This window comes from Aotus nancymaae, unplaced genomic scaffold, assembly GCF_030222135.1.
Source record: "Aotus nancymaae isolate 86718 unplaced genomic scaffold, 86718_ANA_hifiasm-v0.15.2.pri h1tg000010l, whole genome shotgun sequence".
NCBI classification, from domain to species: Eukaryota; Metazoa; Chordata; class Mammalia; order Primates; family Aotidae; genus Aotus; species Aotus nancymaae.
This window is the reverse complement of record NW_026988421.1, coordinates 32,015,457-32,037,199: the sequence shown is the minus strand read 5'-3', so window position 1 is coordinate 32,037,199 and position 21,743 is coordinate 32,015,457. Positions and strand designations below refer to the sequence as shown.

Here is a 21,743-nt window from a genome sequence, read left to right as displayed (position 1 = left end):
AGCAGTGGGACAGGAGGATATAATTCGTGGTCAGGTGTTCTCTAAACCTTCTGTTGTAGCACTGGCAGCTTTGAAAAACTTTTTTTTTCTTCTGTTACTTCCTACCTACATTTTCTATGCCTTGGAGAATGCCTCTAAATTTTGTATCACCTGCATTCTCATTACGGTGGCTTTGACATCTGTCTTCTAGATCTCGCAGGACGATGAGAGAGACATTAATTAAAGGGATCCTCATCTCTGACAGCCTCCCAGCAGGCACTCCCTGCTCAACCAGAGCCACTCATCACTCTCCTGTGTTTGCCTTCCCCCAGCCAGGTTTTAGTTCATTTGACTGGCTTAGATCAAAATACACTTAAGTTTTGAAAGCCGAGCTTTATAATTCTAGACACTTACATTCTCTGAGTCATGTCATTTTCTCAAAAAAGCATATGATGTGAGTTTTAGAGGGCATTTCCGGAGGCAGAGCTGGAATTACAAAAAAAGTAGGAGAGCAAAGAGGATGAACGATGCTTTGATCAACACTCATTCCCCAGGCCACATGGTGATTCCATCAGTGAAGCACAGTGTGTGCAGATCAAACCAGGAGAGCCAGTGGAGAACAGACACCCAATTAGTTATAATAACCTTTGACTGGTAAGTGAAAGGAAGGAACTATGGAAACTTGGACACCCAGAACAAATTTCGGAACCAAACACCTCTGAGTTTCCCATCCGATTGTCAGCCGGAAGGGCAGCCCTACGGAGAGAAGTGCGGTGCATTCATTAGAACACGGGGATCCGAGTGATCGGGAAGCAGCAGCCCCAAATGGGCTTTACAGTTACTGCAAATGAAAAAGAAAGGCCATATATTTTTAAGAGAAAAAGCCATATAAATCTGACAGCTCCTCCTCACTCATAGCAAACCTCAGTCATCTCTAGCCAAACCACTCTATTTTCCTGACAGAGACTTGCATAGTGGGAAGACATTGTGAAAAATCAGTGGTAATAACCACAAGCCACTTATGATACACCCTGGTCTTAATTATGATGTCTTTGGGTTCATTCGCGGCAGGGTCATCCTCCATTTTCAAACACACGAACACACACACACACACACACACACACACACACCCTAAACTCCTTACTCAACCAACACACATGCAGTGATAGCCTCACACACAGAAGATGAATTATGCAAATAAATTTTCTATTTACTCTCTTAAATTGAATTAAGCTTTTCTCTTTTGAAACTCCTAAGTTATTAGTCTTAATAATTCTATTATCCAGTTAATGTTTTTATTTTTGTTGTGTTGAGACAGACTAACAGGGATGAAAACCGTATTTTAAATTTCTAGTTAAATATGCAAATATTGATTGATAGTAATCTCTATCAACACTTAAAATGCACATACCCTTTAACCCAGCCATTCTATTTCTAGGTATTTTTATTAAAGACATGCAAAAATATACAAAGACATCCCTATGCATCCATCTTCTGCATTTTTGTACTTAGGCAGCTGAATTTAGCTGGAGAAAAGCACACAGTCAGGCAGACAGGTTTCACTTTAACATGATCTCAAACCTCACATACTCTCAATGGTGCCAGTTATCCTAGATGTTTCTCTAGTTTCTTTATCAAACTTGCCTTTCTAATCTCTGATATGACTATTTTGAACATTTCCTTTCTCTACAAAACCTCTTCTCCAATCCCTTCCCTTCCTCTTAGCCTTGCCTCGCACTTCAAGCAGTACAGAAAGCTATGATTTGGAAGCTCTGCTTTCTTCTCGCCACCCAATCTATGCGTAATTGCCACTGTACCCTTTCTTTTCTCCTGCACAGATTGGATGTGCTAAATGCTGCTCTTCCCAAGCAAGGTTAGGCTCTGTGTCTGTCATCTCTCACCTTGTTTCTCTCCTGCATCCTCACTCCTCTTTCACCTGGATTTAGATATGCTTACACATTTATATCTCCAGCTATGGTATTGAAAAAAGTTTATGGCACATCTAAATAACTGTAGAGCACTCTGTGATAGAGCACCGAGATGACTGGAGTCATTTCTGCTGACTCTGGCACAGATGGCTTGGATCCTTACCAACTGCCAGGGCATCCTCTGGTTGGAAAAACCTGCAGAGCAAATTGGTGTCCACTGGCTCCTTTTGGTTTTCTTCTGGCTGCTTCATTTTTATTTATAGACAGTCGTATGGAGAAGTGTATATACATGGGGACGAAGTAGGGTGGGGTTTGCGCTCTCTCCTGCTCAAGCGTACTAAGCCCAGCCAGATTTGCTTCAGTTCACCTTGTGTGTTTCATCCCTCACTTGGAGGACTTTAAATTTTCCCATGGTTCTCACATTTTAGCATGCATAAAGAATCACCCAGAGGGCTTGTTAAAACCAGATTTCTGATCTCCATCCCCAGAGGTTCTGATTCAGTGAGACTGACGTGGACTCCAGAATTTGTGTTTCTAACTGGTTCCTGGGTGATGCTGATGGTCTGGAACTCTACTTTGAGAATTGTTACTTCAGTGGGGTAACTCTGACTCTCCTTTATCCATGTACAAGGGATCCTGTGGCAAGTGTCATGAGGTAATGCAGGAGTGCATCCATCCCTTTTATTAGCTCTCAGTCCAAAGACTTTTGATTTCACTGCCTGACAGGCTCCTGGCAGTCTCTGTGGCAAGTAGCTGTGTGGAATGTGTCTGCTCTGCTCGGACTGGCTCCAGGATTGCAGCCCCCACCCCCACACCCCCATAGTATATACACAGCATCCATAGGTAACCTGTAGCAGGGCTCTGGAGAATCAGATGTAGGAGAGGATGCAGCCCTGCATTCTCATCCCCCACATGATGCCCCCCACCCCCAAAGTGGCCCTGCTAGAGAAGACTCCAGGAGGAGCCAGCAGAGGGACCCTCTATTGAGGCCAGTTACTAAAGGAAGGGGTCTGGGCCCTGTGAAGAAGGCCCTGAAAGTCAGTCAGTCATTTCTGCTCTTGATTTTCTCTACTCCCCTCCCTGCCTGCCCTGCCATTTTCTTCTTCCCTTTCTTTCCTCAATATTAACTGAAGATATGCTCTGTGCCAGGCACTATACTGTGGAAGTTAGGGACAACAAATGTGGAAAACCCAGTCCTCCCCCTCCAACATTTTATGCCCCAGTGGCAAAGATAGATATTAAGTGACCACCATAGAAGATGAAAAGCAATAGGTGCTAAAATGCAATTACATGGAAATACAGGGAACACGGAGGTAGGAACAATGGATTCTGACAAGAGAGATTAGGAAAGACTTCAATAAGAGGGTGCCATTTTAACTCATCCCAGGAGGAGAATGGGAAGAACGAAGAGTTTGTGCTTCGGAGAACAGAAACTGCTAAGCTCTCCTCTTAGTGTGGTAACCCTTTTCGATGGGGAAACGGCATATTTCCAAGCCTTTATTAGTGCTATCAAGGGCACAGCCCTTCCTGGCTGCAGCTCCACATCCCAGGGTGTCTTCCAGCTGTTCACACTAGTAGTCGCTGCTGGGATCTCCTGTACCCTGGGCCTCGTATCCAAACAACTGTAGTGCACATGCAGGCTAATAATGGGGAGAACCCACAAGTAATCCTCATGGCTTAAGAGTCCAAAGAAGGTCTTTCTAGGGAAAGATGTTCATTTTTTCAGATGTAGGGCAACAAGCTCCATCTTATATTTCTCATCTTCTCATACATCAGCCTTATCAGGCAATGTGGGCTTTTTAATTTTTTAACTTATATCCTGTTACATAAGAAAGACAATAGTTACATACGGTCTAGTGGTAGCACAAGAAAAAAAAAAGACAGTAGCTATTTTTCTGGACACCTAAGATGAAAGTTTAACATGGGAAGCCCCCCGGTCACATTGATTACCAATTGTGTGACCCTTAGCAAGTTACTTTATCTCTCTGTGTGTCAGTTTTCCTAATTCACAAATGGGGATCATAATAATACCTAAATGCATAGAGTTGTTGTGAGAATTCAACGAATTAATACATGTGAGTACTCCATAAGTGCTAGTTGTTTTTTTATATTGACATTTAAACCAAGTAAATGTATTTTAAGGTAAATCAGCCCTAGAAGGTCTTTATTTCTATTTCTTTTGTGTGTTTAATTCAGAACTCTTTATCTGGATTTCAAGAGGGCCCTTCCTAAGCCAGGGCATGTGCAATGTTTGGCTGTTTAACAAGGCAGGCTCCGAATCTATTACTATGGCTGAGAAGCTCTTTGAGAGTTTGGGAAAGAAAACTCTCCTGTTCCTATGTTGGGAGTCTCTAGTATTTCCTCAATACCCCCCCCAAATTGTTTGTTACATACGAAGCTTCAAAAATAGAGGAGACGGTACATCAGATCCTACAACAGAAAGGACCAGCACAGAAATCTCGAACTGCCTCTTGAGGGAGCTGGAAATGGAAATCCGTGGACCCTTGAATCAGCCTGGGTTGAATTCTGCGTCTGCTTTGTGATCTTGGGCCCACATCTTAAGCACCCTTTGCTTCACTTTACTTATCTGAAAAAGATGATAAAGGTCCCAACCTCAGGGGGTTACTGAGAGGACTAAATAATACATTTGGGTAAAGCATTATTATTATAGTGCTTGATACATAATACCCACTTAATAATATTAGCTCTTGTAGCATAATGTAAAGAAGACCAGACTGGAAGTTGAAGTTACAGAGTTTTAGTCCAAGTGTGTCACTATTAATGTTCAATAATAATTTCTGGAGCTGCAATTTTCTTTTGTATAAAATAAAGGGGCAGGAGAAGATGATTTCAAAAGATTCTTCACAGGTGTAATTGGCTTTTTTAGCCCCTATCTTTCCTTTCAGAGGCCAGAACAATAGCCTTCTCTCTCTCTCTCTCTCTCTCTCTCTCTCTCTCTCTCTCTCTCTCTCTCTGGGATTCAGGGAACAGACTGCAGACTCTGGAAAAGCTTCCTTTCATTTGTCTATTTGGCCTTTATTGCTCTGGCCTTACTGGTTTTCAGGGATGAGTGCTGACCTGATTCTTTCTCTTTCATGGATCTGAGCCTATTTCCATTTCAACAGATGTTCTGGGCTTACTTTGATCCCTTTCTATTTTGATATTCACTGAGGAACTAGAACTAGACATGCCCCTTCTTGGAGCCTCAGTTTTCTCAGTTGTAGAGACTGGATGATCTCTTAAGATCCCTTCTAATTCCAATGTTCCGTGAGTCTTTTAATCCTACTTGTACCCCTTTCCAGCTGGTTTGCCTTGACTGCTACAAAGCTGGATGCATTCAAGGGCAGTGTGGGCAATAAAGATTTCAGCCATTGGCTAGGACTGCATATGAAGCAGCTGAGATGTCAGGAAGCATCACCATAATTTGAGGCTTAAGCAGCGTAAAGTAGAATTTTATAGAAGGTAGGCTTTTGGAGGTATTTATGGAAGTCACAATGGGACATTCTGAAGATATAATAATGCCTTAATAAAAAATTTCCTGGCTTTCTTTTGAGTCACTGGAACACAGTGTTTATGTTTCGTAATGTTAATCACATGCAATTCTTCTAAATCTGGGATCTAATGGATGCAAAAATTGGTCCAAATGTCAATTTTAAACATATGTTTTTTATATTGAATAGACCTGTATAGTTCCAAACACCAGTTAACTCTTTGATGAAATTAGGGTCTGATTTTTTTTTTTTTTTTTTTTTTTTCAGAGGTGGTTCTGATTGTTCTTCAGGAAGGGAGAAAACCTTAGATCACTCCAGCAATGGGGTCAGCTCAGGGAGACTACTTCCTGAAACAAAGCATGAAACCTGGGATAGCTCAGTGAATACTGCTCACCCCAAGTAATGGAGGAAGTTGGGAAGCTGTCCGGCAGACTTTGGTAGGATCTGGAAATTTGAAAACTGGACAGAACAATGAAAGCCAATGTGAGAACCCTTTCATGGGGACTTTAAATGCAGATGGAGAACATACTGATTTTGTTGGTCATTAATAGTCATCTGAATTTCAAAATGACCATTTTCATTTTTTTCTACTGATGTGAAACAGTTTTCACTTGGTCCTCAGAGAGCAATTAACCAGGCTTTTTGTTGGTATCCAACAACTGTGCTTGTTGTTTTGTCTGAAGGAAAGGAGGCTGGGAGATGACTTAGCCTTTCAGGACAATAAGAAATTTATAGTTTAAAAAGTAACAGAAATAGGGTTTAGACGTAAGTGTTAAGTGCTAGGACATCACAATGAGAACTGGCAAAAACTATGATATGGAGGAATGGGTGGCATCTGCTCTGAAGACCTGACAACTGCTGTCTGTTTTATCCTACAAGGAAATGGAGGACAATTTGATTCTTAAAGTTCCTTCCCACTTGGTGCTTCAAATAACACTGCTATGACTCATAAGCATTTGGACATTTACATTTGAATTGTCTTTTGAGCCAATAAAAGTCATGGAAGAAATCTGCCTCATAGTCATAACCTGAGATTTTTTTCATCCCAACTGAAATGTCCCAGTTTAATTATTCACTTTATTAAATATATATATATATATATATATATATTTTTTTTTTTTTTTTTTTTTTAACAGTTTTACTCTTGTTGCCCAGGCTGGAGTGCAGTGGTGTGATCTCTGCTTACTGCAACCTCTGCCTCTCAGGGTCACGCAATTCTCCAGCCTCAGCCTCCCAAGTGGCTGGGATTACAGGTGTGTGCTACCATGTCCTGCTAATTTTGGTATTTTTAGTAGAGACAGGGTTTCACCATGTTGTCCAGGCTGGTCTCAAACTCCTGACCTCACATGATCAGCCCGCCTCAGCCTCCCAAAGTGCTGGGATTACAGGTGTGAACAACTGCACCCAGCCTATTCATTAGTTTTGGCACCACATAACTTCTGGCTATTTTGAAAAATCCAACTTACCACTAACAGATAAGATTAGTGATGGATAAGGTACCAAAGAACGTGCTATGCTCTCAGAGAGCAATTCATAAAGAGGTATTTCCAGATATTTTCAGCAAAGGCAACATCAGTAAAAGAACTATAGAGCCTTCTGAAGTAGTTTTTTTGAAGAAAACTTTCTTCATTTGGGTATACAAGTTCTAAGATGTTTGATAAAAAGTTAGCATATTACCTCCTAAGCTTACTTCATATGTGAGGTCATCCTTCCCTTCCACCTGCCTCTCAGATGTTAGGAGAGCAAGTGAAAGGATTCAACTTTGTGGGTTACCTGCAGAAAACTACTTTATACTATTTTTATACTATTGTCTTTGAAACTTGCTTTCCTATCAGTGAATGTTTTCTCAAAGCAGACTTTTTAGCTTTTAGATAATAATGAACATTTTCATATTTAAAAAAGTCCAGGCAATCTTTTATCAAAATTAGTTTTTCATCCAATTTCATTTACATCTTTGACAATTTAGGCTTGACATAAATCAGAAAACTGCAATGAGAGGAGAGACTACATATTTTTGTTTGCTTTTTATTTAATCCTCTCCCCTACCAATTCCTGAAAAAGCAGAGGAAAAGAAAAAAGGTATAATTGGGACAACCATCCTTATTGACTGGTGGTGGTATTTTGTTCACCCTCTGAGGTAGGAGAATTGCTTAAACCTGGGAGGCAGAGGTTGCAGTGAACTGAGATTGTGCCACTGCACTCCAGCCTGGGCAGCAGAGCGGGACTCCGTCTCAAACAAACAAACAAACAAAACAAAAACAAAAAAACTCCTCTAAGTGTATACTGTTGAAATATATCTCAGCCTCTTTCTGCTGGGGCATAATTCTTTGAAGATAACTGGAAGCCCAGCCTGGCCAATATGGTGAAACCCCGTCTCTACCAAAAATACAAAAATTAGCCAGGCGTGGTGGCACCCACCTGTAGTCCCAGCTACTCGGGAGGCTAAGGCAGGAGAATTGCTTGAACCTGGGAGGCAGAGGTTGCAGTGAGCTATTGCACCACTGCACTCCAGCCTGGGCAACAGAGCGAGACTCTGTCTCAAAAAACAAAAACAAAAACAAAGAAAAGATAACTGAAAACTTGGTTACCTGCTGTGGTAACTACTGTAGCCCAGGAGACAGAGGCATCTTTGTTCTGCCCTCAGTAGAGATGTAATTTCATAATACAATAGTCCTCTCACCTCATTCAACTGTTAGGGACAGTTCCAGCCTGCCTCTTCATTAAACCTTTCTAGATGAAAACCAGGCACCAGGCTCTGTGCCTGCCAAACTTCAGCACATAGCAAGCCTTCCCAAGAACTCTTGATACCCTAGAGTGTTTCTGGGGCCAAGGAGCCCGATCACTGGGCTTGGAGAGGAGAAGAGCCTTCCTCCTATTCCTACTGCCAGGCTGACACAACTCCCTTCAGACACAGACACAAACTGAACTTCTCTCTTATTAACCTCCCAGTCCCCTCTTACATGCAGACAGGAGATGGGCAATAGGTCCAATCTCATTTGGGTCCAGAGCTGTTTTGGAGCTACCCTTTAGGAAGTCCTGCATGGACAGGTTAGCTCTAACTTCTCTTTAAGATACATGGGCACTTTATACCCATTGACCCCAGCTTTGGGGCTTCAGGTGGAATGGACAACAGAAAAGTCCCACTTGTTACAAAATTAAAGGCTCAATGAGAATCAAAATCAGAGTCATGGCGGAGCTGAGAGGATATTTTCAGATTATCATTAGAAAGACCATTATAGACACAACTATTTCTTTACTGCTTTATTTTAGGTTAGTGGGGAGCCCAAACAAAACTGCTACTGAAGCAGGCGAGGTGGAAACCATGGAGGTGATGCTGGAAAGAGAGAGTACTTCTGATGTGAACAAATAATCCTGATGGTCCTTCCTTCTGAACTGTGAAGGCAAAGTGAACTGCGGATGAATCTGGTTACCAGAGATAGGGAAAAAAGGGGAAGGTCAGGGTTGATGGGGAGATATCAGGAAGTAGTGAGGTCAATATAATAGTGGTCCAGAGTCATGTTTCCCATCTAAGGCCAAAGGAAACAGAGTCAGGTAAGGCCAGAGAAGCTTCAGAGCCCTCAATCAACAGATTTGTGCAGGAGAATTAGCTCACTGCCAGGAAAGAGAACATCTAAGGTTTTAAGTACATATTCACTCTCTCACTCATGCACACACGTGCCACATATGCTTCCTGGTGCTAACTCTGTACCAGGGACTATGGTAGGCACTGGGATTGCAGCAATGAATGCAAGAGAGTTTACTCAGAGGAAAACAAATAAACCATGTTCAAGGGACTAAAATAAGTTCAGTTTGTCTGAAGAACAGAGTGTAAGAAGACGGATGGCAGGAGATGGGGCCGGAGATGTGGATAAAGGTCAAATCATGCAGGTCCCTGTGGCCCATTTTAAAAATCTGAATTTTATTCCAGAGGCAATGAATTAGAGGGTTTTAAGAAGGTGTTAACAAGCACTGATTTTTAGAAAATAATTTTGACCTCAGTATAGAAAATAGATTGAAAGAGAGGCAGAAATAAGTTAAGGGGACTTGGGGAGTAAGATGAAGCGGTAAGTTAAGTTTCTAACTCAGGCGATTGTGTGATAGTGATGCCATTTGTTTAGATATGGACACTAGAGAAGATTCAACTTATAGCAAGGGAATGGAGAGGTAGGGGAATGGAGATGTTGAGCTTCATTTAGATAAATGTGCCTGTGAAACATCCAATTGAAATCTAAAGGCCAGAAGAGAGAAATGGCCAAGACATATGTATTTGTGAGTGACAAATAGATAATAATTGGAGATTTGTGAGTAGATGAGCTGATATAGGATATAAGCAGAATAAGAAAAGAAATAGGCCTCGGAAAAAGCCTTGAAGAATAGTGATATTTATAGATGGATAGAGGAAGAAGAGCTTACAAAGGCAAATGAAGTATAGCCAGAGAGGTAGGCAGAAATTCAGAAATAACAGTGGCTCAAAGTCAAGCATTTAGTAGTCTCCTTTTCTATTGGGCTTTCTTCATCTTTTTGTGGGTCCTGACAATCTTGAACCTTCCTGAAACTAGGTTTATCTAATATTACTAGTAGATTTAGGAACGTATTTATTAGTATTTTACACTAGTTTCTTGGAGCAGCTGAGAGCAAGCAAGGCAGTTATTTATTCTCTATGTCTATAGAATGTCCCCCAGAATATCTCATTAAGAGGCCTAGGTCAGTGGTTTTCAATCTTACTATACACTGGAATCTTCTGGGGAGCTTTAAAAAATACTGATAAATGGGACCTAAGCCCCACTCCCTGCCAATTCTGCTTTTGCTGTCTGGGAATTGGATTTTTTTGAAGCTCCCCAGATGATTCTAAATGTGTAGCCAAGCTTCAGAACAACTGACCTAGATCCTACGTAATTAATGTGGCTTTTGATTTTGCGTCAGCGTTTCCAAATAAAGGACATATAATCATCTCTAGAGAACTGCTTGTTTAGCTTAATGGAAGAAGTGCAAAGTTTGAGTAGTCCTTCAGGGATACAAGTGAACAGAGGCATAAGCATATCCATTTGTGGGGACAGCGAAGACACTTATGGGGCCACAGCAGATGGATTCATGTGTTTTGTCAAGTACTTTGACACATCTTGTCTAAGTTGTCCACAGGTACCCTGCAACATAGGCTAGTTCTCTCCCAGCAGCACCAAACAGAAATCAGAATACTGTTCTCCAGAATTACATGGGGCAAGGCAACAGGTGACTGCTTAATATTAGGCTCAGGAAAGTGGTAAAGAGGTTCAAATCAGTTTTTGGTTATCTCTTGTCAAACCATTTTGTTAACAAATCAACTCCACAATATTTAACAGTCAGGTTACCCTTCCTTAAAAAGCATGTTATGAGACCAGGCATAATGGCTCACGCCTGTAATCCCAACACTTTGGGAGGCCGAGGTGGGTGGATCACCCGAGGTCAGGAGTTCGAGAGCAGCCTGACCAACATGGCAAAACCCTGTCTCTACTCATAATACAGAAATTAGCCGGATGTGGTTGTGATCCCAGCTACTCAAGAGGCTGAGGCAGGAGAGTTGCTTGAACCTGGGAAGCAGAGGTTACAGTGAGCCAAGATTGCGCCATTGTACTCCAGGTTGGGAGACAGAGCGAGACTCAGTCTCAAAAAAAAAATAAATAAAAAGAGCATGTTAAGAAAGCTGTTTGTATGATCCTATTTTTAGCATTTTACTCAGATTATTAGAAAAGTGTGGATGGCATTCTGCTTCATGGACTTCCTCACCTACCTCTTTCTTACCCTCTCTGTATCTCCTTTCTTTGTTCCTGGCTCTCTCTGCCCTATACCACCTTTCTTCACTCTCCCTCTAATTGGATTTGTTTTCTTCTCTTTCTCGCACACCTCTGCCTCTTTCAGTTTCTTGGCATTTTGCCATAAGCACTTTGACTCTTCTTTTAACTTCCATGCTCATTCCTGGGTTTACCTCCACCTTAGGCACACCTTTCCTCGTCTGTCTTCTGCCATTATCCCCGCACCCTTCAGCAGTCTTCCTTCATCTTTAAGAGAAGGCACTATAGGAGAAATAGCCCTTGAGTGGAGAAGGAGGGAACTGGGGTTTCAGGCTCTGCCTGGTCAGTGACAGCAGTATTTCTTGGGATAAGCCACTTACACATTCTGGGTCTCAGTTTCTGCACATAAAAATAAAGTTGGTATGAGTCAGTGGTTCTGAATAGGGATAGAAATGGTCTCTTTTGTTCATTGTGTATCCCTGGTAACTAAAAGAATGCTAGGAACATAGTAGGAGGTCAAAAATTTTTGTGGAATAAATGACTAAATTTGTTGCCTGAATAGACCACCAATGGCAGAGCATATACATTAAACCATTTTTTAGCAATAGGGTGGGATTTGCATATATTCATACATATGTTTTCTCCTAGTTTCTCTTGGGCATGAAAATCTACATTTGTGTGAATTTTGAGCAAGGTCTGTGATCTGTAAATGGTGTGACATAAATTGGCCCATGAGCTAAAGGGCTCATGACCTTGACCATTGTGGAACCCTAAAGATGTAGTAGGCCAAATGCAATTATAGGTGGTTTGAGCATTCTCTAAAGCCATTTACAAGTGCGTCTTAAACACATTTTTTAGAAAATCAAGAGCATATGAACAGAGCAAAAGAATCATTTTTGAAAAACAGACTACATGAATAGAGAACAGAATCCAGAGCATCTTGGAGTAATAAGTCAAAGATATAAAACATAAACTTCTTCAAAAGTACATAAATAACTGAAATAGATAATGCTTGCTCTCTGGAAATATAGTTTGCAAGATGGAGAGAAGGTTAAACAGCAAGAAAATTAAGTAAACAAAAGCAACTAATCCATAGCACATTAAGACTTAGAATACAGTCAGGAAACAGCAAATTTGAAGTGAAGAGCCATTTCAAATGCATCCACCATAACATAATTGGACTCTAGATGTAAAGAGGAAATATGAGGATAATTAAATTTGAGATTGTGTGAACTTAAGAACTATACTATAAACTGTATCAAATAAAAAAGGAAAATCAAGAATAATGTGAGGAAGAGAAATAGCTTTTCTTTTTAAAATAATCTTTAGGACTCAGATGACTCATTAGATAGAGAATTATTCATTAATTCTCTTCTTATAATTAAAAAACAGATTTTAATGTAATAAATTAGAGTGGGGTAAATGTTTAGAATCCTTGTAGTTGTAAAAAGTTTTTCTCTTTTCAATTATAATTAAAAAGCCTTTAACTTTATGCTGTCCTTACACTGTGACTCTAGTGCTTCATTGTTAAAATTTAATTTTTAAAAGGTGACCTTTGTTCTTCTGAAATGTACTGCATATGACAAATTCCAAATGGAAGAATTACCAAGGCTCTCACATTTACTCCATCAGAAGCTCTGTTCCCACACAGAGCTCTGTGAGGAGCTAGCCAGGGCTGCCAGCCTTCAATGGACTTGTTTCTACCCTCCTATCTATCTCTCAGTGCCAGCTCTGCCCCTTTCAATCAAAGAACCAGTCTTGGTGGAGGGTTTCTTCTGAACATCAACTTCTTTTTTGCTCTGAAACAAAAAGTCTTCAAACAACACTAGGGACACAGGGGTCTAGAAATCTGAATATACAGGCTTAGCCATTCTACCTGCAGGTGAGAGGAATACAGTGTGGGGGCAAAAACAAAGTAACAAATCACTCTTTTATTCTTCTGAGATATTAACCAATCATTCAGCCAATAACATACACAGTGAGCATATACTCTGTGCCAGGCCCTGTGATAGATACTTGGCATACAGGGGGAAAAGGACAGACAATAGCACTCTCCTCATGGCACTTAGGTTCTTTCTATCTATTTATTAAAACACTGCAATTGTCTTCACAAACTACTTAAAAAACTCAAGTGAAAATATTAAAACTGATTTGTCCCTGTATAAGCATTCATTTAAATTCAGAACTACTTAAACTAGACAAAATTTCAAGAAGTTGAGGACGAGGTCTCTCTCTTCTACAATAATTCAATTTAAATATGAATAATATATTTATGAGATTCCAGGCAGTATCTGGGCATTGGAAATACAGATACAGAAAACACATAGCCTTGTCTGCCAAAGCTGATGGTCTCATAGGTGGACAAAAATGCCCATAAATAACTATAATATATAAATAATGATAGTCACATATTCCATAATAGAACAAAGCTTATGGTCACAGAGAAGAACATATTACTCACTTCTAATAGCTCTTATAAAACTTTGGTTGTAATCCTGATTTTCTGATGACTTAGTAAATGGTGCTAGACAGAAAAAGTGTATTGTTGACAGTGGGTAGGCAAATTTCTTTTCCCCTCTATTTCCTTGTATACTTTCAGAAATCGAGTGATGAGGCTGGGCACGGTGGCTCACGCCTGTAATCCCAGCACTTTGGGAGGCCGAGGTGGGAGGATTGCTTGAGGTCAGGAGTTCGAGACCAGCCTGGCCAATGTAGCAAAACCCTGTCTCTACTAAAACTACAATAATTAGCTGGGTGTGGCGTTGTGCTCATGTAATCCCAGCTACTCGGGAGACTGAGACAGAAGAATCACTTGGACCCGGGAGGCAGAGGTTGCAGTGAGCAGAGATAGCACCACTGCACTGCAGCCTGGGCAACAGAGTGAGACACCATCTCAAAAAGAAAAAAAAAAGAAATTCAGAAATGAATGTCTTTTCAACCTTTAGGTAAGGAAAACAAGAGCTCCTCTGAGCACTGACATAGGCATTCCATAGTAGGAACTGCACAGGAACACACTTGGAAACTGAGACATTAGGCCCATTCCCCCTGCCCTTATTTCTACAACCAAGTTCTTCAGCATCTAGCATCTTCAAAGGGTCAAGAAAAACAAGAATATTAATCTTACTGTGATACTCATATTTCTCTCACTGTGGCGGATAAGAGGATCAATCTTTCGATTCATCTTATACTAGATCCCCATTGAATCTCTCACACGACAGATTCCCAAATCATCCCTGTTCCCACAGAGTCCCACAATCGCACCTTCTTTTGCCCAAGTCCTATTTTCCTACAAAGCTGTATGTCATCTGATATGAGTATCCTAAAGTACTCATGCTAAGGTTCCGTTCCAGCAACCTCAAAATCTTTATCATCTTACAGTATACTGGTTAAGAGTAGAAATTCTAGAATTGAATTACCTGGAATTAAATTCTGCTTATACCACTTACTGTCTTTGAGACATTGGGCTAAAAAAAAAGTTGAGCCTCGGTTTTTTCATCTGTAAAATGAGGAAATCAATAGTATTTACCTTATATAGTTGTTGATAAGATTAAATTAAATACTTCTAGATTACTTAGAATAGAACCTGATAGTCCACAAAACTACAAATAACTATTATTATTATTCCTCCATTGCTGAGAATGAAGATACATGTCATATTTGTTAAAGGTCCTCTTTCCTCTGGCCTCCTTCAGATGTTGACTTTAATTATGTGCATCTTATATCTTGACTTTTTTCCATTAAGTCTCTTCCCTTGCCACTTCAAAATTCCATTTTAAAAACCTATTTCCTTATCCTGCTACAGTACTGTGGGTCTCCCTTGCAGCACTGTCAAACTTCTTTTTTTTTTTTTAACTTTAAAGAAATTTTTATTACACAAAGGTTTTCACATAATTGGATATTTCTCTACTTTGTACACAATTATTCTCACTCTCCACAAAAGGGTTGCTTAACTCTTCATCGGGGGGTGGCAAGCTGAAGGTTGGTGGGACACGTGATGTTACTATTTTTACTACTATTAACAGAATAGTAGTAAAAATGCCTCAGTGATTTAAGTTGAAAGCAGTACATTGGTTTATGGCTCTTGTACCCAGTATCAGGAATGTACAAATTCTTTTTATTCAAAAATACAAAATAAATCATCTGTAGGCATGGATAGCAGTAAACCATTATATATTTTGTCAACTGAAACCAGTAACTGATGATTACAGTGATTTCTTAAACATCAGATAGTCTTTTCTTTATTTTCTCCAACTGACTTCTCTGAAGTTATTGGTGAGGAACACTGCCTTGGGCTTCCTGCCACAGTTCATTAATAAAGGTAAAGCACTATTCCAAGAGTTAGAACTTGCCACCTCCCACACCACCTCCCATTCCACCCATTGCACCCATTCCAGGGTCCTTCTCTTCTTTTTTTTTTTTTTTAAGAGAAAGAGAGAGAGAGAATAGGAAGGAGGAAAAAGGAAGAGAAAGAGAGAGAGAGAATGGGGAGGAGGGAGAAGGAAAAGAAAGAGGGAGAGAGAATGGGAGTATTGCTTTCTTGCCCAGGCTAGAATGCAATTTAGTAATAGGTATTGAAAACCTCTTTTATACTGATAATTATACTTAATGATGTAGTCAGGAAGGAATAAGGGAAGAAGATAACAAACAAACAGCCAACCAATATTTAATTTAAACCTATGAAATGCTATGCGATTACTGAGGAGTGATTTACTTCCAATTATATAGTCACCTTTGGAATAGGTGTGAGGTGGTAATGTATGTTTTGTGTATTTGAAGTGGAGAGTTCTATAAATGTTTATTAAGTTTACTTGTTCCGGGTCTGAGTTCAAGTTCTGAATATCCTTGTTAATTTTCTATCTCGTTGATCTATAGAATCGTTAGCTCTTCTTGTTGCATTGATCCTTTTGCCATTATGTAATGTCATTCCTCGCCTCTTTTGATCTTTGTTGCTTTAAAGTCTACTTTATCAGAGGCGAGAATTGCATCTCCTGCTTTTTGTTTATTAGTTTATTTTTACTCTCTGTTAGATTGGTAAATCTTCCTCCTTCTCTCTGAGTCTTTGTGTATTGTTGCATGTAAGATGGGCCCGGATGCAGCATACCGATGGGTTTTGGCTTTTTATCCAATTAAAATATATATAAGTTTAATACCGGCGTTTGATGCTAGCTGGCTGTTTTGCCCATTAGTTGATGTAAATTTTTTATTGTGTTAAAGTTCTTTGCTTTTTGATATATTTTTGGAAAGGCTGATATTGGTTGTTCCTTTATATGTATAGTGCTTCTTTCAGAAGCTCTTGTAAAGCAGGCCTGGTGGTGGTGAACTCTCTAAGTACTTGTTTATTCGCAAAAGATTTAATTTTTCCTTCGCTCATAAAGCTTAGTTTGGCTGGATAGGAAATTCTGGGTTGAAAGTTCTTTTCTTTAAGGATGTTAAATATTGGTCCCCACTCTTTTCTGGCTTGTAGGGTTTCTGCTGAGAGATCTGCTGTAAGTCTGATAGGTTTCCCTTTATGGGTAACCTGACCTTTCTCTCTGGCTGCCCTTAGTAATTTCTCCTTCATTTCAACCCTAATAAATCTGGCAATTATGTGCCTTGGGGTTGGTCTTCTTGATGAATATCTTTGTGGTGTTCTCTGTATTACCTGGAGTTGAATATTACCCTGCCTTGCCAGGTTGGGAAAATTTTCCTGAATGATATCCTGAAGAGTATTTTCCAACTTGGATTCATTCTCTTCATCACATTCAGGTACACCTATCAAACGTAAATTAGGTCTTTTCACATAGTCCCATATTTCCTGGAGACTTTGCTCATTCCTTTTCATCCTTTTTTCTGCATTCTTGTCTTCTCGTTTCATTTCACTGAGCTGGTCCTCGACTTCTGATATCCTTCCTTCTGCTTGATCAATTTGACTGTTTAAACTTGTGCATGCTTCGCGAAGTTCTCGTGTTGTGTTTTTCAGCTCCATCAATTCACTTATATTCTTCTCTAAATTGTCCATTCTCGTTAACAGTTCGTCAAACCTTTTTTCAAGGTTCTTAGTTTCTTTGCATTGGGTTAGAACAAGTTCTTTTAATTCACAGAAGTTTCTTATCACCCACGTTTTGAAACCTGCTTCTGTTATTGGAACACACGTGTAATCTATTAAGCCTTGTTCCGTTACTGATGAGGAATTGCGATCCCCTGTAGAGGGAGAGGCATTCTGATTTTGAGTATTCTCTACCTTTTTACGCTGGTTTCTTCCCTTCATTTTATATTTGTCCGTCTGTCGTCTTTATAATTACTGACTTTCTAACTGGGTCTCTGACGTCCAATTTGTTGATTCCCTGCGCCGAAATCTGAGCAATCCACTGAGCCGGCCAAAACAGCGGTGTTAAGATTGATGGTGCTTTTCTGCCCGGAATCTCCGGACTCTGCACCAAGAACTGGCGTGCTAAAGCACCAGCAAAAGTGCCACGCCGGCCACAAGAGTCGCCCTGGCGACCCGTGGAGCTCCTCCACTGGGAATCTCCTGGTCCGTGAGCAACTAATATTCGTCTATAAGTGTGGCGTCCTCTCGTTCTTTGCGCTTTCACTGGGAGGTACGTGCCCGAGCTGCTAATCATCAGCCATCTTGGATCTCTCCGGTCCTTCTCTTCTTTAGGAATTTCTGTGACTACAACTTCTGCTGTAGTTAACAGAGAGCCCACACCAACAGCATCCAAGAAAGCAGTTCTCACAACTTTTGTTGGGTCAATAATTCCTTTTTCCACCATATTCACAAAATCTCCACTCATAGCATCATAACCAACTTCTGAGGAACTTTGCAAAATTTTCTCAACTCTCGAAGATCCTTCAACAGCTGTATTCTTAGCAATGGCCATTGTGTAATTTTGAGTGTTCTTTTAATAATTTCTATACCAATTTCTTGATCTTCATTAGCTGGAGTCAATGAGTCCAAGGCTGGAATGCACTGAAGCAGGGCACAACCCCCTCCCAAAACAATGCCTTCTTCAACAGCAGCTCTTTTGGCATTAAGGGCATCTGTAACTGTCTTTCTTTTCATTCACTTCAACATCACTTGTCCCACCAATCTTCAGCACAGCTACTCCATCTAAGAGTTTTGCCAGCCATTCATTCAGTTTTTCCTTTCATATTCACTAGTTGTGACATTTAACTGCTCAATGATTTCTTCACTACATTTTATAAGTCATGAAGCTGAATGTCTTCAAGATTAGGGTCAACCCCTCTTCTCCAAACACTGCGCCACCAGTAGCAATAGTCATATCTTTAAGCTGGTTCTTTCTATTGTCACCAAACCCTGGAGACTTACCTGCCACAACCTGAGGACCAACCTTTAGCCTATCCAAGATGAGTGTACTTAGAGCTGCTCCATTGATGTCTTCAATGATTATGACCAAAGGCTTACAATGAGCATTCACAATTTCAAGAGCAGGTACAGGGGACTGGACATTAGAAATTTTCTTTTCACTCAACAGAACATAGGCATCCTGGAATTCATATTTCTGACCTTTTGATGTATTAATAAAGTATGGAGAAATATAGCCTGGATCAAACTTCATGCCTTCAATAATTTCTAATTCATCATTCAGCGTTTTTCCATCCTGTGATGACACCCTTTCTTCTAACCTTTTTCATTGCATCAGAGATGACATGGCCAATTTCGTTGTCTCTGTTTGCAGAAATTGTAGAAAACTGCACAATTTCTTCAGGGGTGAAGTAACAGGTTTAGATTGCTTCTTAAGTTTAGCAGTTACAGCATCAACAGCTAACATCACCCTCTCCTGTTTCCACTGGATTAGCACCTTTGCTAATCTTCTCGAGGCCTTCCTTGGCAGTAGAGTGTGGCAGTATAGTAGCAGTGGTAGTGCCATCCTCAGCCTCTTCACTTGTGTTATTGGCAACACCTTGAAAAAGTTTAGCTCCAATATATTTATTTTTATCCTTTAAGTCAATTGACTTTACAACAGTGACACCATCTTTTGTTACTTTGGGACTTTCCCTGTCTGCTCAATAATCACTGTTCTTCCCTTTGGTTCCATTGTAACGGCTACAGCATCGGCTAAAAGGTCTACACCTTGAAGCATTAAGGCTCGGGCATCTGCAACAAATTTTACATCTTTGGCATAAGCCCTAGTGAGATGAGGAGCCAGTACCCTCGACACTGGTCTCATCTGGTGACACACTGTAGGTAACTGAAGCATTTCTGCGGGGCGGTGGTAGGGCGTGCGCATGGCAAGGCAGGTCGTCAGCGATGAGTGACAAACTTCTTAACAAAGCCCCTGCCTCCTTTTAAAATCACCTACCCACTTGTTTCTACCTAATCAATGTGGTCCAAGTGTTCTTTTTCATCACTAGTAGACTTCCAACTAGCAAACGTGAGAGCTTTTCTTGGTCACTCTTTTTCTACACCTCTGCATTTACTAGCAACTGAACATTGACCAACAACTTCCTCCTTCTTGAAACTCTCTTTCTTTCCCTTCTGTGATTCTCTTCCCACCTCTCAGAGTGAGCCTTCTCTACATCTTTCTTAAACGTGGTCTTTTCTCAAGTTGTTCTCGGTCTCCTTCTACCAGATCTATTCCTGAGCAATATCACCTACTCCCACGGTTCAGCTCTGCAGCTAACTCCCAGATCATATCCCTGGCCTGCTATCTGAGAAAGTCTAAAGACTAGTATTTCCAACTCAGTAGAGGTCATTCACACTTGCATTTCTTGCTGCACTTAAAAATTCAACTTATTTAAGTTTAAACATTTTTCCTCAAAAGAAAACTTTATTTGATTTACCTATTGCTGTTAGTACCTCTTCTCAAACCATACTCTCTCTGTGTTCCAGTCATGCTGCCCTTGTTTCCATTCCTTTAAAATGCCACTTTACAGCCCATGCTACCTCTATTAGAAACTTCCTTTTCTTCCCCCAGCCTAGTAAACTTCTTTAGCTTGAATATCCCTTTCTCAGGGAAGCCCTTCCATCCTTATTAATGCTTAGCATTTTTTTTTTTTTTTTTGGTAGAGATGGGTTCTCACTCTGTCACCCAGGTTTGAGTGCAATGGCACAGTCATAGTTCACTGCCTCACTGCAACCTCGAACTCCTGAGTTCAAACAGTCCTCCTGCTTCCTTCAGCTTCCCCAATAGCTGGGACTACAGGTGCAGGCCACCATGCCTGGCTAATTCTTTCTTAATTTTTTTTTAAAGAGACAGGGTCTTGCTTTGTTGCCTAGGCTGGTCTCCAACTCCTGCCTTCAAGTGATCCTCTCACCCTGGCCTTCCAAAGTGCTGGGATTACAGGCATGAGCCACTGAACTTGGCCAGGACTAGTTTGTTTTGATCTCAGTTGGGCCTCCAGTGCCTGACTTATGGTGAGCCTTCCATAACTATTCACTGATGAACAAAAGAATAAATGAATACAAAGGCATCAAACAGTAGAGCCTATCTGAGGAACTATAAATAGTTTTATGACGGAAACTTAAGGGAATTGGGTGAAGGGGTGGGAGAGGGGAAGCAGCAAAAGACGAGACTGAAGTGGTATGCAGGGTTCAGCTCACTGCAGGCCCTGTGGGCGTGTTGGGAAGCTTGATCTTTATTCTGTATGTGGGATTGGGTTCGCTAGGAGTTGCAATCAGGAAAGTAAGACAATCAGTTGTATGCACTGTCGGATCACACTGACACTGCTGCATAAAAGAGAGATTAGAGAGGATGTATACTTCTCTAGATGAAGGGGAATGAAGACGTGGACTATGTGTTTGAGTTGTTTGTAGTGAACATCTGCTGCTTTTGCCTGCCCGTCATCAACTCCCATTTCTTCTGACAACAGTGCTCCCATTTTCCTTTTATAAAAAGTATCTATTCCTTACTGGATGCTGTTCTGTTGAGACTGTCAATAAAGATGCCCCGCCCTCCCACCAAGGGGCAGGAGTATGATCCAAACTAAGCCAATCAAATGTTCTCTCTCTGGAATCAGAGATGCAAACTGAGTGACACAAAGACTGAAAAATGACTGGGGCTTATTTACCCCTATTGCAGCCTCTGAAGAGACTGTTCATTAGTTCCTGCTCCCTGGATTCCCAGAGTTATCCAATTTCCTACCCTTTCTGGGTTGCCTAGCTTTTTAAAATAGTCTGTGTGCTTTCTAAATCTTTCTAATAAACTCTCTTTTTTTCTTTTTTGCTTAAGTTAGCCAAAGTTGGTTTCTGTTGCCTGTAATCAAAGTACCCTAATTGATACAGCACTGTATCCCAAACTTGCCTGAATATAAACATCACCTAAGGTACTTGTTAAAAATACATATTTCTGGATCCTAGCCTAGCCAAAATCATTGAATCAAAAACCCCAGAAGAAGGGCCTAGGAATCTTTATCATTAATACATTTTCTCTGGTTGGTTTTAATGACCAGGTAAATTTGGCAAACACTAAACTAGGGCAAAGACAGTGGGGAAAGGAAAAGAAAGAAACTGACAGACATAGCGATAAGTTGGATGTGGTGGATGAGGGAGAGGGATCTGACTGTGAGGATGATGATGCTTCAAAACCTAAGGAGAAGCATGTTTATAGGGGAAAAATTAATCTAGTTTTGGGATA

The 21,743-nt window shown here is 40.6% G+C and overlaps 1 protein-coding gene and 1 pseudogene across 2 annotated transcripts in view; both read right to left on the bottom strand.

The window, feature by feature from the left end:
• Positions 1-21,743, bottom strand: part of HPSE2 (heparanase 2 (inactive)) — a 766,947-nt gene that overhangs the window by 68,151 nt on the left and 677,053 nt on the right. The window lies entirely within an intron of this gene.
• LOC105708271 (60 kDa heat shock protein, mitochondrial-like) lies at positions 15,505-19,367 on the bottom strand (annotated as a pseudogene).